The 14,384-nt window shown below is 38.6% G+C and overlaps 1 non-coding gene across 1 annotated transcript; it reads left to right on the forward strand.

Moving 5' to 3' along the window:
- Window positions 1-13,672: 13,672 nt before the first annotated feature.
- Window positions 13,673-13,776, forward strand: LOC127746949 (small nucleolar RNA R71). Its single transcript, XR_008008754.1, has one exon. It is a non-coding gene; the product is annotated as a small nucleolar RNA R71 (small nucleolar RNA).
- Window positions 13,777-14,384: the final 608 nt, after the last annotated feature.

Here is a 14,384-nt window from a genome sequence, read left to right on the forward strand (position 1 = left end):
AGAGCGCGCCAATTGGAGTTCTGTAGCTCCAGAAAATCCATTTCGAGTGCAGGGAGGTCAGAATCCAACAGCATCTGCAGTCCTTTTGTCAGCCTTCTTCAGAGTTTTGCTCAAATCCCTCAATTTCAGTCAGAATTTACCTGAAATCACAGAAAAACACACAAACTCATAGTAAAGTCCAGAAATGTGAATTTAACATAAAAAATAATGAAAACATCCCTGAAAGTAGCTTAAACTTACTAAAAACTATATGAAAACAATGCCAAAAAGCGTATAAATTATCCACTCATCACAACACCAAACTTAAATTGTTGCTTGTCCCCAAGCAACTGAAAATCAAACAGGATAAAAAGAAGAGAATATACTATAAAGTCCAAAATGTCAATGAATATTAATTTAATTAGATGAGCGGGACTTTGTAGCTTTTTATACATGAGCGGGACTTGTAGCTTTTTGCTTCTGAACAGTTTTGGCATCTCACTTTTTCCTTTGTAGTTTAGAGTGATTGGCTTCTCTAGGAACTTAGAATTTCAGATAGTGTTATTGACTTTCCTAGTTAGGCATGTTGATTCTTGAACACAGCTACTTTATGAGTCTTGGCCGTGGCCCTAAGCACTTTGTTTTCCAGTATTACCACCGGATACACAAATGCCACAGACACATAACTGGGTGAACCTTTTTAGATTGTGACTCAGCTTTGCTAAAGTCCCCAGTTAGTGGTGTCCAGAGCTCTTAAGCACACTCTCAACCTCCCACTTGAAATTGCTGAATTTGTTGAGCCCTGCATTGTACGAAGACACTGGGGATTCCTACAGAGACAGCCATGGTAGGTTAATCTTTCATGGGTAGTTGAATTCTACTCCAATTTCTACTTGCCAACCCTGCAGTCTGTCTATGTCCGTCAGAAGCAAGTCCCCATTACAGAAGAGGCCATTCAACGAGCTTTAGATCTTTTCCTTACTCCAGAAGAACTGGACGCATTTCAAGAAGTCGCACTCAAGCGCCAGACATACCAATTTGACTGGGACGCCATTCTCAAAGTTATCGCACAACCTGGCAGCAGATGGATTTATAGATACCATCATTCCCGACCTAAGGGAATATCGGCTTCCGCACTTACCTTGGAGGCTCGCGTATGGGCACAAATTATGTCCCATTACATCTTTCTGAGCACTCATGAGTCCTCCTTCACTACAGACATGGCCATTCTACTACGGTGCATCCTTACAGACCAGCCTTTAAACTTACCAAGCCACATTCGGAGTGCTATGGGACATGTATAAATTGCGGGCAACTTACCTTTTCCCGCATTGATTTCAGATCTTGTCTCAGCAGTCGAAGTTTCCTATAGAGCTGGGGACACCAAAGCCATGCTTCCAGGGGATGATCAATATGTTCCTAACGGGAAATATATCAGACCGCCAACAACCACTACCAGCCAGCCTGCAGAACAAGCTGCAGACATTCCTCCTTCTACACCACAAGAAACTTCAACAACTCAGCTGCTCCATCATATACTGGAGAGGTTGGACCGGCAAGAACAGAAAGTGAAGCTACGAGAGCGCAACAACCAGTGCTGATTCAAATACCTCAAGGAGCTACTTATAGGAAACCACAGACCTAACAAAGACCCAAACACTTCGGACTCCACTTTATTTACTAGTACAGGGAGCCTTGACGGTCCCAACTGTGGAGATACTTAATGAATAAGCATTGCTCGATGGTCTAGAATTCCTCTCATAAAAATAAGGACTACTTCGTTGTAAGCATAGTTCTAAACCAACAAACAATTCTCGCATAAAAAATTTGAGTTGTCACAAGTACAAACCCCAAATAAGAATTAACCGAAGTATTTCAACTCCGAGTCGTCTCATAAGGAATTGCAATAAAATGCTCAATTATTGGCTTTGAGGATGTAAGGGGGTTTGATTTTCTATTTTTGACAAGAAAGGTAAATAACAAGAAAGTAAATGAACAATGAACTAACAAAAGAAATAGAAAAGTACTCTTGGCTAGACATAGGTAATTGAGATCACCATCCTTGTCTACAAATCATATATTGATAATTATGAGAGGCCAACCTATTAAGTCTACTTCCAAAAGCCTTAAGTATGCAATATCTACTCCTAGGCTTGAAGTACATCAAATAGGCTTGATCACATCAACCCATAAGGTCTAACCTCACTACTAATTAACCTAGTAGTAGGCTAGTGTCAATGGCTATCAAATTGATCACCAAGGGTTCTCAAATCACCAATTCATTGAGACCCAATGACTCAAGGTCACTCAATTTCCTTAGCCTAGGCCAAGATTAAAGGAAACTACTCAAACACTAGTAAAAGTAATTTAACAAACACCTAGAGTGCAAGAAAAGTAAACATCACAAAATTCTAGAATTAGTGAAACCCATGACTACCACAAGCAAGAAATCAACAATAGGAAATGAAGTAAACATCAAGAGACATAGAAATATAAAATTGCATTAGAAGAAATCAAGATCCAACAATTGTTCATCAACATAAGAGAAGGAAAAATAAGAAATTAACAAGAGAAACTAAGATGATTAAGACAGTAGAACACTGAAATATAAAGAGAATTGAAATCAAAACAAGAATTGAAAGAGAAATTTGAGAGTGATTAACCTAACTTTACCTTAATTTCTATCCTAAATCTAGAGAGAGGAGAGAGCCTCTCTCTCTCTAGAATTCTACTCTAAAACATGATGAAAACTAAACTATGTCTACTTGGTTCATTTCCCCTTCAATCATTGGGTTCAATAGCATCAGAAATGAGTTGGATTGGGCCCAAAATGAGCTACAAATCGCTGGCCACGATTTCACTTTAGTGAACCACGCTGATCCATCGGCGTGCACGCATACAGTGCGCATGCGCGTCCCTAGACGTCAGGCAACTATGGCAAAATTTATATCATTTTGAAGCTCCGGATGTTAGCTTTATAACGCAACTAGAGCCGACTCATTTGGATCTCTGTAGCTCAAGTTATTGTCGATTGAGTGCGAAGAGGTCAGGCTTGACAGCTTTACGGTTCCTTCATTTCTTCATGAGTTCTCCCACTTTGCATGCTTTTCTCCTCACTCCTTCCATCAAATACTTGCCTTATGAACATGAAATCACTCAACAAATATATCAAGGCATCGAATGGAATTAAAGTGAATTAAAATCACCAATTTTAGCACCTAAAAAGCATGTTTTCACATTTAAGCACAAATCAAGGGAGAATTGTAAAACCATGCTATTTCATTGAATAAATGTGAGAAAAGATGATAAAATCCCCCATATTAAGCACAAGATAAACCACAAAATCGGGGTTTATCAAATCTCCCGATACTTAAACCGAGCATGTCCTCATGCTAAGAATAAAGAAGGATAAGAAAAGGGTTATGAACATTTATTCAATGCAAATAAACTATATGCATCTATCTATATGAATGTAACTGAATGCAAAATGATTCTACCTACTTGGTTAGAAGTAAATCAATCCACAATAGCACATATGCACATGTAGGGCTAAGTAGTATGATGATTCATGAATCCTATCAATTTGGATATCAGAATAAAGCACAAATATACTTGCCAAAAGAAAATCTCATGAAACCCAGGAACAAGGAATTGAGTATCGAACCCTCACCGGAAGTATATCCGCTCTAGTCGCTCTAGTGTATAGGGTTGATCACTCAATTCTCTTCTACTCTTGCTTTCCAAGATTTGTTTTTCATCTAACAATCAACAATTGTTCAATGCATGCATATATTCATCATGAGGACTTATTCATAGGTTGTAATGGGGTTAGGGTAAAGGTAGGGATGCATATGGTCAAGTGAGCTTGAAATTTTGATCTTTGATTAACCTAAGCTCTCACCAAACATATATAACAACCTATACAATTCTAATACACAACCTAGCTACCCATGATTCCCACTTTTTCACATACCCATACATTCTCTTTAATTCACCACACATATGCATTGATTTTTATTGAACTTTACCTTGGGGCATTTTTTGTCCCCTTTTTATTTCTTTTTTCTCTTTTTTTCTTTTTCTATATATATATATGTTTTTTTTTCTTTATCATCATTTTTTCTCATTTTTTTGTTTTTTTTCAAAAGTATATACAAACGTATCAATGCATATGGTTTTACATATAGTGCATGAATATGTACCCAATTCCCAATATTTTCAACAAAAATACAAAAATTATAGTTTTACCTCAACCAATGTCCCAAATTTCCCATACCCAAATGATACACACCCTCACTAGCCTAAGCTAATCAAAGATCTAAATTAAGGACATTTATTATTTTTCACTTAGGGGTAGTGATGTGTTAAAATTAAGAACAAAAGGGATTAAATAGGATCAAATTTGGCTAACAATGGTTGATGAAAGGTAGGCTATTTGGGTAAGTGAGCTAAATGAAATGATGGCCTCAATCATATAAATGCATGTATACATGGAATAATGGACATAAAGAATCAAACAAATCAAAGATTACAATCATAGAAAGAGAACAATGCACACAAGAATGAAAATAAGTGGTTATAAGATGTAACCACACAATTTGGCTCAAAACTCACATGCTGGTGTTCTTAGCTCAAAAACCGTGTCCCAAAATAAATTCTCCAAACAAGTTTGTCACAAAAAATTTTTCAAATTGGTAGGGTGCCCCAAAAACAATTTTCTTGGAAAAGAAATCATCACCCTAACCAAGTAGTCCTAACGTAAAAAGAAATGGTGAAATATGTACAAATTCTAACTAACATACAACCTATCATGCAATGCAACAACTAACTAATCAAAGACAAAAATTAAGAATTGGTGTTGAAAGAAAGAAATTGTTACCCATGGAGATCGGTCGAACAACCTCCGCACACTTAGAAATTTGCACCGTCCTCGGTGCATGCAAAGAAGAGCAATGTGTATGGGTTGCTACAATTGATGAGCTCCATCAAAAGGTTGTACGGGTGAACTTGTTTGTTGCCCTATTTAGAAGTCTTTCCAATCCTTTCCTTCTTGGTGACCAACCTAAAAGGAAAGAGAAAGAAGGATAATTAAGCCTACATCAAAGGTATTAAAGCAAGTAGAACATAGGCGAGGGCTAATGCCAAATGAGAGTAAGGTTCTCACCACATGTTAGCTACGCATGTAAGTGAGAAAACAATATAAGCTAAGGCATATCAACTAATACTTGATGCAAGAGTAAAGTCAAAGCATATGTACATGACATGAAGAGCATGTTGCATCAAGCTTAATCAACAATTGACACAAATAAGTCAAATAAGATTAGTCAAAGCATTTGGTCCCATCCTAACTCAATGATGATGAGGTACAAAAACAAGGGATCACGAGTCAGGAAGGACTAAAGCACTAATCTTGTGTGTAGAGCAAATTTAATGCCAAACAAGTCATGAAGCACCAAGAGTAACCAAGAAATTCTCAACAATTGAGTAAGAGCATTCAACACCATTATTAAAATAAGAAACTTAGAAAATAGAAGGGAAAACAAGTTACAAAAATAAAATTAAAATGCAATGAATGAAAACAAGCAAATGCAATAAAAGAAAATGGAAGAATCGAATTTTTTTTACATTAGTTTATTTATTTATTTATTTTTATTTTATTTTAATTATTATTTTTTTTAGAAAGATATTTTTTTTCAAGAGAGAAAGAAGAAAAAGAAAAAAAAAGAAAAAGGAAAAAAATAGAAAGAAAGAAGAAGAAAAGAAGAAAGAAGGAGAAAGGAGGAAGGAGAAAAATAGGGAGCAAATCTGCGCGCGTGCACCATGCGTGCTTATGCGCGGATGCAGCAGGGACAATCTGCGCGCGCGCCATGAGTGCTTATGCGTGGATCGCCTGGCAAAAATTGGGCATAAAGTGGGCACAACTCTCGGGTTTTAGTACTAGGAGTTATTAAATCACACCGGCGCGCGCGCGCACAGCGTGCTTGCGCGCCGATGCCCTTTTTTTTAAATCACAAAAACAGAATTTAACCCTCTCCTAACCAATAAATATTCTAAAGCAACCAAAATTCAAATTTAACAACAAATCTTTTTGGTTTTTCAAAAATTTTCAAATAAACTAAAAGCAAAACTTACACTTCAAGTAACCTACTTAATCAACAATCTAAACTAATCAAAACACACTACTACAACCTATCATCGAAACAGAATGTATAAGAGTACAGAAAAGAAGAAAACTACCTATAATGGCAACTTCAATCACTTATTTAACCAAATCTAAAAGAGTGTGGAAAGAGTTTACCATGGTGGGGTGTCTCCTACCTAGCACTTTTAGTTTAAGTCCTTAAGTTGGACATTTGGAAGGTTCCTTGTTATGGTGGCTTATGCTTATACTCATCTTGGAACCTCCACCAATGCTTGGACTTCAAGTAAGCTCCAAAATTCAAAACCAATAGCACCAAGCTTTGATGAGTTCCACACAAGCTAAGGGCTTCCAAAATTGATCTTCATCTATTCCCGGGTCCCAAATCTTATTTCTACACCCATCTTCAAGTTGATTATCACAATTCCAATTGGGTGAGAAGGCTTGTGAATTCTCAATTAGGCCTCTAAACATTCTCCTAGACCCATGCAATTTGGTTCTACACCAACCATTGCTATTCAACTTTGAGCATGCAACCATCATGAACTTAGAGTCATGTTTCCAACCACTACACAACTCTCTCTTACTCCTAACTCCACAAAGAGCTCTAAGTTGCCCATCATTTTCAATCAAACTATATTCAAGTGGGAAGGTAAAGATTAGAGATAAGAATTTTACCCACTTGAATGTTGTGTAGGATGGTGACTTAGGAAAGGGGACGTCCCTACACTTAGACAATGCGAGGTCTACTCCCTTGTGCTCTTTCTTGACTACCTCCATCTCCTTGCAACTTTCCTCAACTTCAACCTCTTCCTCTTGGTGGCTTGCTTCCAATTCAATTTTTTCTTCATTGCTCACCAAAGGCATGAGAGGTTGTGCATCTTCTTCATTGTCCTCAAATTCAAGCCCAATGGGAGAGGATTCAATTGTAGATAGGAACTCCTCAATAATTGAATCCATCTCTTGATCAACCTCTTCAAAGTCTTCAATCAAGTTATGCTTTGAAGGTTGTACACCCTCTTCAACGTCAATATCAAGCTTCTTGGAAGAGGTCTCTCTAAGGCTACTGGTGCACGAAATTGTGATCATCAACAATGGCGCCAAAGACTTGGAGCTCTCAAACATGAATCACACTTTGTCACAACTTCGCACAACTAACCAGCAAGTGCACTGGGTCATCCAAGTAATACCTTACATGAGTAAGGGTCGATCCCACGGAGATTGTCGGTATGAAGCAAGCTATGGTCATCTTGTAAATCTCATTCAGGTGGATAATAATGGTTATAATGGTTTTCAAAAATAAAGATAAATAAAGCATAAAATAAAGATAGAGATACTTATGTAAATCATTGGTGGGAATTTCAGATAAGTGTATGCAGATATTTTGTCCCTTCTGAATCTCTGCTTTCCTACTGCCTTCTTCCAATCATTCTTACTCCTTTCTATGGCAAGCTATATGTAGGGCATCACCGTTGTCAATGGCTACTTCCCATCCTCTCAGTGAAAATGGTCCAAATGCTCTGTCACAGCACGGCTAATCATCTGTTGGTTCTCGATCATGTCAGAATAGAATCTAGTAATTTTTTTGCGTCTGTCACTACGCCCAACACTCGCGAGTTTGAAGCTCATCACAATCATCCCATCTCAGATTCTATTCGAAATACCACAGACAAGGTTTAGACTTTCCGGATCTTAGGAATGACCACCAATAATTCTAGCTTATACCACGAAGATTCTGATTAAGGAATCCAAGAGATAAACACTCTAGCTCTCGCTTGTAAAATGGAAGTGGTTGTCAGGTATGCGTTCATAAGGACGGATGATGATGAGTGTCATGGATCATCACATCCATCAGATTGAAGTACGAGTGATATCTTAGAACAAGAATAAGCTTGAATTGAATAGAAGAATAATAGTAATTGCATTAATACTCGAGGAACAGCAGAGCTCCACACCTTAATCTATGATGTGTAGAAACTCCACCGTTGAAAATACATAAGTGATAGAGGTCCAGGCATGGCCGAGAGGCCAGCCTCCAAAACGTGATCAAAGGATCAAAAGATAATCCAAAGATAAGACCAAGATGTCTAATACAATAGTAAAAAGTTCTATTTATACTAAACTAGTTACTAGGGTTTACAGAAATAAGTCTAAGTGCAGAAATTCACTTCTAGGGCCCACTTTGGTGTGTGCTTGGGCTGAGCTTGAGCTTTACATGTGCAGAGGCTTCTTTTGGAGTTAAATTCCAAGTTGTAACGTGTTTTTGGCGTTTAACTCTGGTTTGTGACGTGTTTCTGGCGTTTTACTACATAATGCAGCATGGAACTGGCGTTGAATACCAGTTTGTATCATCTAAACTTGAATAAAGTATGAACTATTCTATATTACTGGAAATCCTTGGATGTCTAATTTCCAAGGCAATTGAGAGCGCACCATTTTGAGTTCTGTAGCTCCAGAAAATCCATTCCGAGTGCAGGGAGGTCAGAATCCAACAGCATCAGCAGTCCTTTTTCAGCCTGAATCAGATTTTTGCTCAGATCCCTTAATTTCAGCTAGAAAATACCTGAAATCATAGAAAAATACACAAACTCATAGTAAAGTCCAGAAATATGAATTATGCATAAAAACTAATAAAAACATCCCTAAAAGTATCTAGATCCTACTAAAAACTACCTAAAAATAATGCCAAAAAGCGTATATATTATCCGTTCATCACAACACCAAATTTAAATTGTTGCTTGTCCCCAAGCAACTGAAAATCAAATAGGCTAAAAAGAAGAGAATATACTATAAATCCCAAAATATCAATGAATATTAGTTCTAACTAGATGAGCGGGACCTGTAGGTTTTTGCTTCTGAACAATTTTGGCATCTCAATTTATCCTTTGAAGTTTAGAATGATTGGCATCTCTAGGAATTTAGAGTTCAGATAGTGTTATTGATTTTCCTAGTTAAGTATGTTGATTCTTGAACACAGCTACTTTATGAGTCTTGGCCGTGGCCCTAAGCACTTTGTTTTCCAGTATTACCACCGGATACGTAAATGCCACAGACACATGACTGGGTAAACCTTTTCAGATTGTGACTCAGCTTTGCTAAAGTCCCCAGTTAGAGGTGTCCAGAGCTCTTAAGCACACTCTTTTTGCTTTGGATCACGACTTTAACCACTCAGTCTCAAGCTTTTCACTTGGACCTTCATGCCACAAGCACATGGTTAGGGACAGCTTGATTTAGCCGCTTAGGCCTAGATTTTATTTCCTTGGGCCCTCCTATCCATTGATGCTCAAAGCCTTGGACCCTTTTTACCCTTGCCTTTTGTTTTAGGGGCTATTGGCTTTTTCTGCTTGCTTTTTCTTTTTCTTTCTTAAAATTTTTTGCCACTTTTTTTTTCGCAAGCTTTGTTCTTCACTGCTTTTTCTTACTTCAAGAATCAATTTTATGATTTTTCAAATCATCAATAACATTTCTCTTCTTCATCATTCTTTCAAGAGCCAACAATTTTAACATTCATAAACAACAAGATCAAAAAATATGCACTGTTCAAGCATTCATTCAGAAAACAAAAAGTATTGTCACTACATCAATATAATTAAACTAATTTCAAGGATGAATTTGAAACTCATGTACTTCTTGTTCTTTTGAATTAAAAAAATTTCTCATTTAAGAAAGGTGAAGGATTCATGGAATTATTCATAGCCTTAAGACATAGACACTAGACACTAATGATCATGTAATAAAGAAACAAACATAGACAAACATGAAGCTTAAAAAACCAAAAAAAAAAACAGAGAGATAAGAACAAGGAAGTAAAGGAGTGAGTCCACCTTAGTGATGGTGGCGCCTTCTCCTTGAAGGACTAATGGTGTTCTTGAGCTCCTCTATGTCTCTTCCTGGACTTTGTTGCTCCTCCCTCATAGCTCTTTGATCTTCTCTAATCTCATTGAGAATGATGGAGTGCTCTTAATTGGTTCATGTCATGACTCAATGCTTCTAGAGAAGGATTGAGTTGTTCCCAATAGTTGTTTGAAGGAAAATGCATCCCTTGAGGCATCTCAGGGATTTCTTGATAATGAGCTTCCTCGTGACTCTCTTGAGATCTATGAATGGGCTCTCTTGTTTGCTCCATCCTTTTCTTAGTGATGAGCTTATCCTCTTCAATGAGGATGTCTCCTTCTATGACAACTTCAGCTAAGTAGCATAGATGGCAAATGAGATGAGGAAAAGCTAGCCTTGCCAAGGTGGTTGGCTTTTCGGCTACTTTGTAGAGTTCTAGAGAGATGACTTCATGAACTTCTACTTCCTCTCCAATCATGATGCTATGGATCATGATGGCCCGATCCACAGTTACTTCGGATCGGTTACTAGTAGGGATGATGGAGCGTTGGATGAACTCCAACCATCCTCTAGCCACAGGCTTAATGTCCAGTCTTCTTAATTGAACCAGCTTACCCTTTGAGTCTCTTTTCCATTGAGCTCCTTCCATACATATGTCCATGAGGACTTGGTCAAACCTTTGATCAAAGTTGACCCTTCTAGTGTAGGGGCGTGCATCTTCTTGCATCATAGGCAAGTTGAATGCCAACCTTATATTTTTCGGACCGAAATCTAAGCATTTCCCCAGAACCATTGTAAGATAATTTTTTGGATTCGGGTTCATACTTTGATCATGGTTCCTAGTGATCCATGCATTGGCATAGAACTCTTGAACCATTAATATTCCAGCTTGTTGAATGGGGTTGGTAAGAACTTCCCAACCTCTTCTTTAGATCTCATGTCGGATCTCCGGATACTCATTTTTCTTGAGTATGAAAGGGACCTCAGGGATCACCTTCTTCTTGGCCACAACTTCATAGAAGTGGTCTTGATGGGCTTTTGAGATGAATCTCTCCATCTCCCATGACTCGGAGGTGGAAGCTTTTGTCTTTCCTTTCTTCTTTCTAGAGGTTTCTCCGGCCTTAGGTGCCATCAATGGTTATGGAAAAACAATAAAAGCTATGCTTTTACCATACCAAACTTAGAATATTGCTCGTCCTCGAGCAAAAGAAGAAATAATAGATGAAGAAGAAGAAGAGATGGAGGAGAGGGAGAGTGATGTAGGTTTCGGCCAAAGGGGAGAAGAGAGGGTGGTGTTGTGTGAAAATGAAGAAGGATGGGGGGTTTATATAGTGGAGGGAGAGAGAGTGGATGGATGTGAGTGGTGAAGAGGTGATGAGGAAGAGTGATTGAGGTGATTGGTGAATGATGTTTAGGGAAGAGTGTTATAAAAAAGTGTGAGAGAGAGGGAGAATGTAGGTGGGGATCCTATAGGGTCCACAGATCCTGAGGTGATCCTGTGGGGTCCACAAATCCTGAGGTGTCAAGAATTTCTCATCCCTACACCCTTTAGGCGTGTAAAATGCCCTCTGTATGCAATCTTGGCATTTAACACCAGACTGATACTTGTTTCTGGCGTTGAACGCTAGCTTTATACTTGTTTCTGGCGTTAAACGCCACTTTGCTGCTTGTTTCTGGCATTTAACGCCAGCTTTCCTCAGGGTGCAATTCTAGCGTTTAAACGCCAGAGTGTTGCTTGTTCCTGGTGTTCAATGCCAGCTTCATGCTCTTTTCTGGCGTTAAACGCTAGCCAGATGCCCCTTACTGGCGTTTAAACGCCAGTAAGCTCTTCCTCCAGGGTGTGCTTTTTCTTCTGCTATTTTTGATTCTGTTTTTAATTTTTGCAATTGTTTTGTGACTCTACATGATCATAAACCTAATAAAACATAAAAGAATAATAGAAATATAGATAAATAAAAATTGGGTTGCCTCCCAATAAGTGCTTCTTTAATGTCAATAGCTTGACAGTGAGCTCTCATGGAGCTTCACAAAGGTTCAGAGCATTGTTGGGACCTCCCAACACCAAACTTAGAGTTTGAATGTGGGGGTTCAACACCAAACTTAGAGTTTGGTTGTGGCCTCCTAACACCAAACTTAGAGTTTGACTGTAGGGGCTTTGTTTGACTCTGTATTGAGAGAAGCTTATCGTGCCTCTTTTCTATGGTTGTAGAGAAAGATCCTTGAGCTTTAAACACAAGGTAGTCACCATTCAATTAAAGGACTAACTCTCCTTTGTCAACATCAATCACAGCTTCTGTTGTGGCTAGGAAGGGTCTTCCAAGGATGATGCATTCATCCTCATCCTTCCCAGTGTTTAAGATTATGAAATCAGCAGGATTGTAAAGGCCTTTAACCTTTACCAACACGTCCTCTACCAATCCATAAGCTTGTTTTATTGACTTGTCTGCCATCTCTAATGAGATTCTTACAGCTTGTACCTCAAAGATCCCCAGCTTCTCCATTACAGAGAGTGGCATAAGATTTATACCTGACCCCAGGTCACACAGAGCCTTCTCAAAGGTCATGGTGCCTATGGTACATGATATTAAGAATTTACCAAGATCTTGCTTCTTTTGAGGTAGAGTTTATTGAACCCTTGTATTTAGTTCACTAATGAGCAAGGGAGATTCATGTTCCCAAGTCTTATTATCAAACAACTTGGCATTCAGCTTCATGATGGCTCCTAGATATTGAGCAACATGCTCTTCAGTTACATCTTCATCCTCTTCAGAGGAAGAATAGTTCTCAGAGCTCATGAATGGCAGAAGGAAGTTTAATGGAATCTCTATGGTCTCTATATGAGCCTCAGATTCCTTAGGTTCCTCAGTTTGGAACTCTTTTTTGTTCAGAGGACGTCCCAAGAGGTCTTCCTCACTAGGATTCACGTCCTTCTCCTCCTTTGTGCATTCGGCCATGTTGATTATATCAATGGCCTTGCACTCTCTTTTTGGATTCTCTTCTGTATTGCTTGGGAGAGTACTAGGAGGAGTTTCAATAATTTTCTTACTCAGCTGGCCCACTTGTGCCTCCAAATTTCTAATGGAGGACCTTGTTTCACTCATGAAACTTAAAGTGGCCTTAGATAGATCAGAGACTATGTTTGCTAAGCTAGAGGGGCTCTGCTCAGAATTCTCTATCTGTTGCTGAGAAGATGATGGAAAATGCTTGCTATTGCTAAACTTGTTTCTTCCACCATTATTAAAGCCTTGTTGAGGCTTTTGTTGATCCTTCCATGAGAAATTTGGATGATTTCTCCATGAGGAATTATAGGTGTTCCCATAGGGTTCACCCATGTAATTCACCTTTGCCATTACAGGGTTCTCAGGATCATAAGCTTCTTCTTCAGAAGATGCTTCTTTAGTACTGATGGATGCATTTTGCCATCCATTCAGACTTTGAGAAATCATGTTGACTTGCTGAGTCAACATTTTGTTCTGAGCCAATATGGCATTGAGAGCATCAATTTTAAGAACTCTCTTCCTCTGAGGCGTCCCATTACTCACAGGATTCCTCTTAGAGGTGTACATGAATTGGTTATTTGCAACCATGTCAATGAGTTCTTGAGCTTCTGCAGGCATTTTCTTTAGGTGAATGGATCCACCTGCAGAATGGTCCAGTGACATCTTAGAAAGCTCAGATAGACCACCATAGAATATATCTAAAATGGTCCACTCTGAAAGCATGCCAGAAGGACACTTTTTGGTCAACTGCTTGTATCTTTCCCAAGCTTCATAGAGGGATTCACCATCTTTTTGCTTGAAGGTCTGAACATCCACTCTAAGCTTGCTCAGCTTTTGAGGAGGAACGAACTTGGCCAAGAAGGCCGTGACCAGCTTATCCTGAGAGTCCAGCCATGTCTAGCCCTGTCTCTTACAACAAAAGGGAAAAGCATGAGCCTGTAGACTTCAGGATCTACTCCATTAGTCTTAACAGTATCACAAATATGTTAGAATTCAGTTAAGAACTGATAGGGATCTTCTGATGGAAGTCCATGAAACTTGCAGTTCTGTTGCATTAGAGCAACTAGTTGAGGTTTCAGCTCAAAATTATTTGCTCCAATGGCAGGGATTGAGATGCTTCTTCCATAAAAATTGGAAGTAGGTGTAGTATAATCACCAAGCATCCTCCTTGCATTATTGTTGGGTTCGGCCATGTCTCCTTCTTTTTCGAAATTCTCTGTAAGGTTTTCTCTGGATTGTTGTGCTTTAGCTTCTCTTAGCTTCTTCTTCAGAGTCCTTTCAGGTTCAGGATCTGCTTCAACAAGAATGTCCTTGTCCTTGCTCCTGCTCATATGAAAAAGAAGAGAACAGAAAAGAAGAAGAATCCTCTATGTCACAATATAGAGATTCCTTTATGTGAGTAGAAGAAGAAAAGAATAGAAGAAGGATGAGAA

The sequence above is a fragment of the Arachis duranensis genome, chromosome 4, assembly GCF_000817695.3.
Source record: "Arachis duranensis cultivar V14167 chromosome 4, aradu.V14167.gnm2.J7QH, whole genome shotgun sequence".
Lineage (NCBI taxonomy): Eukaryota > Viridiplantae > Streptophyta > Magnoliopsida > Fabales > Fabaceae > Arachis > Arachis duranensis.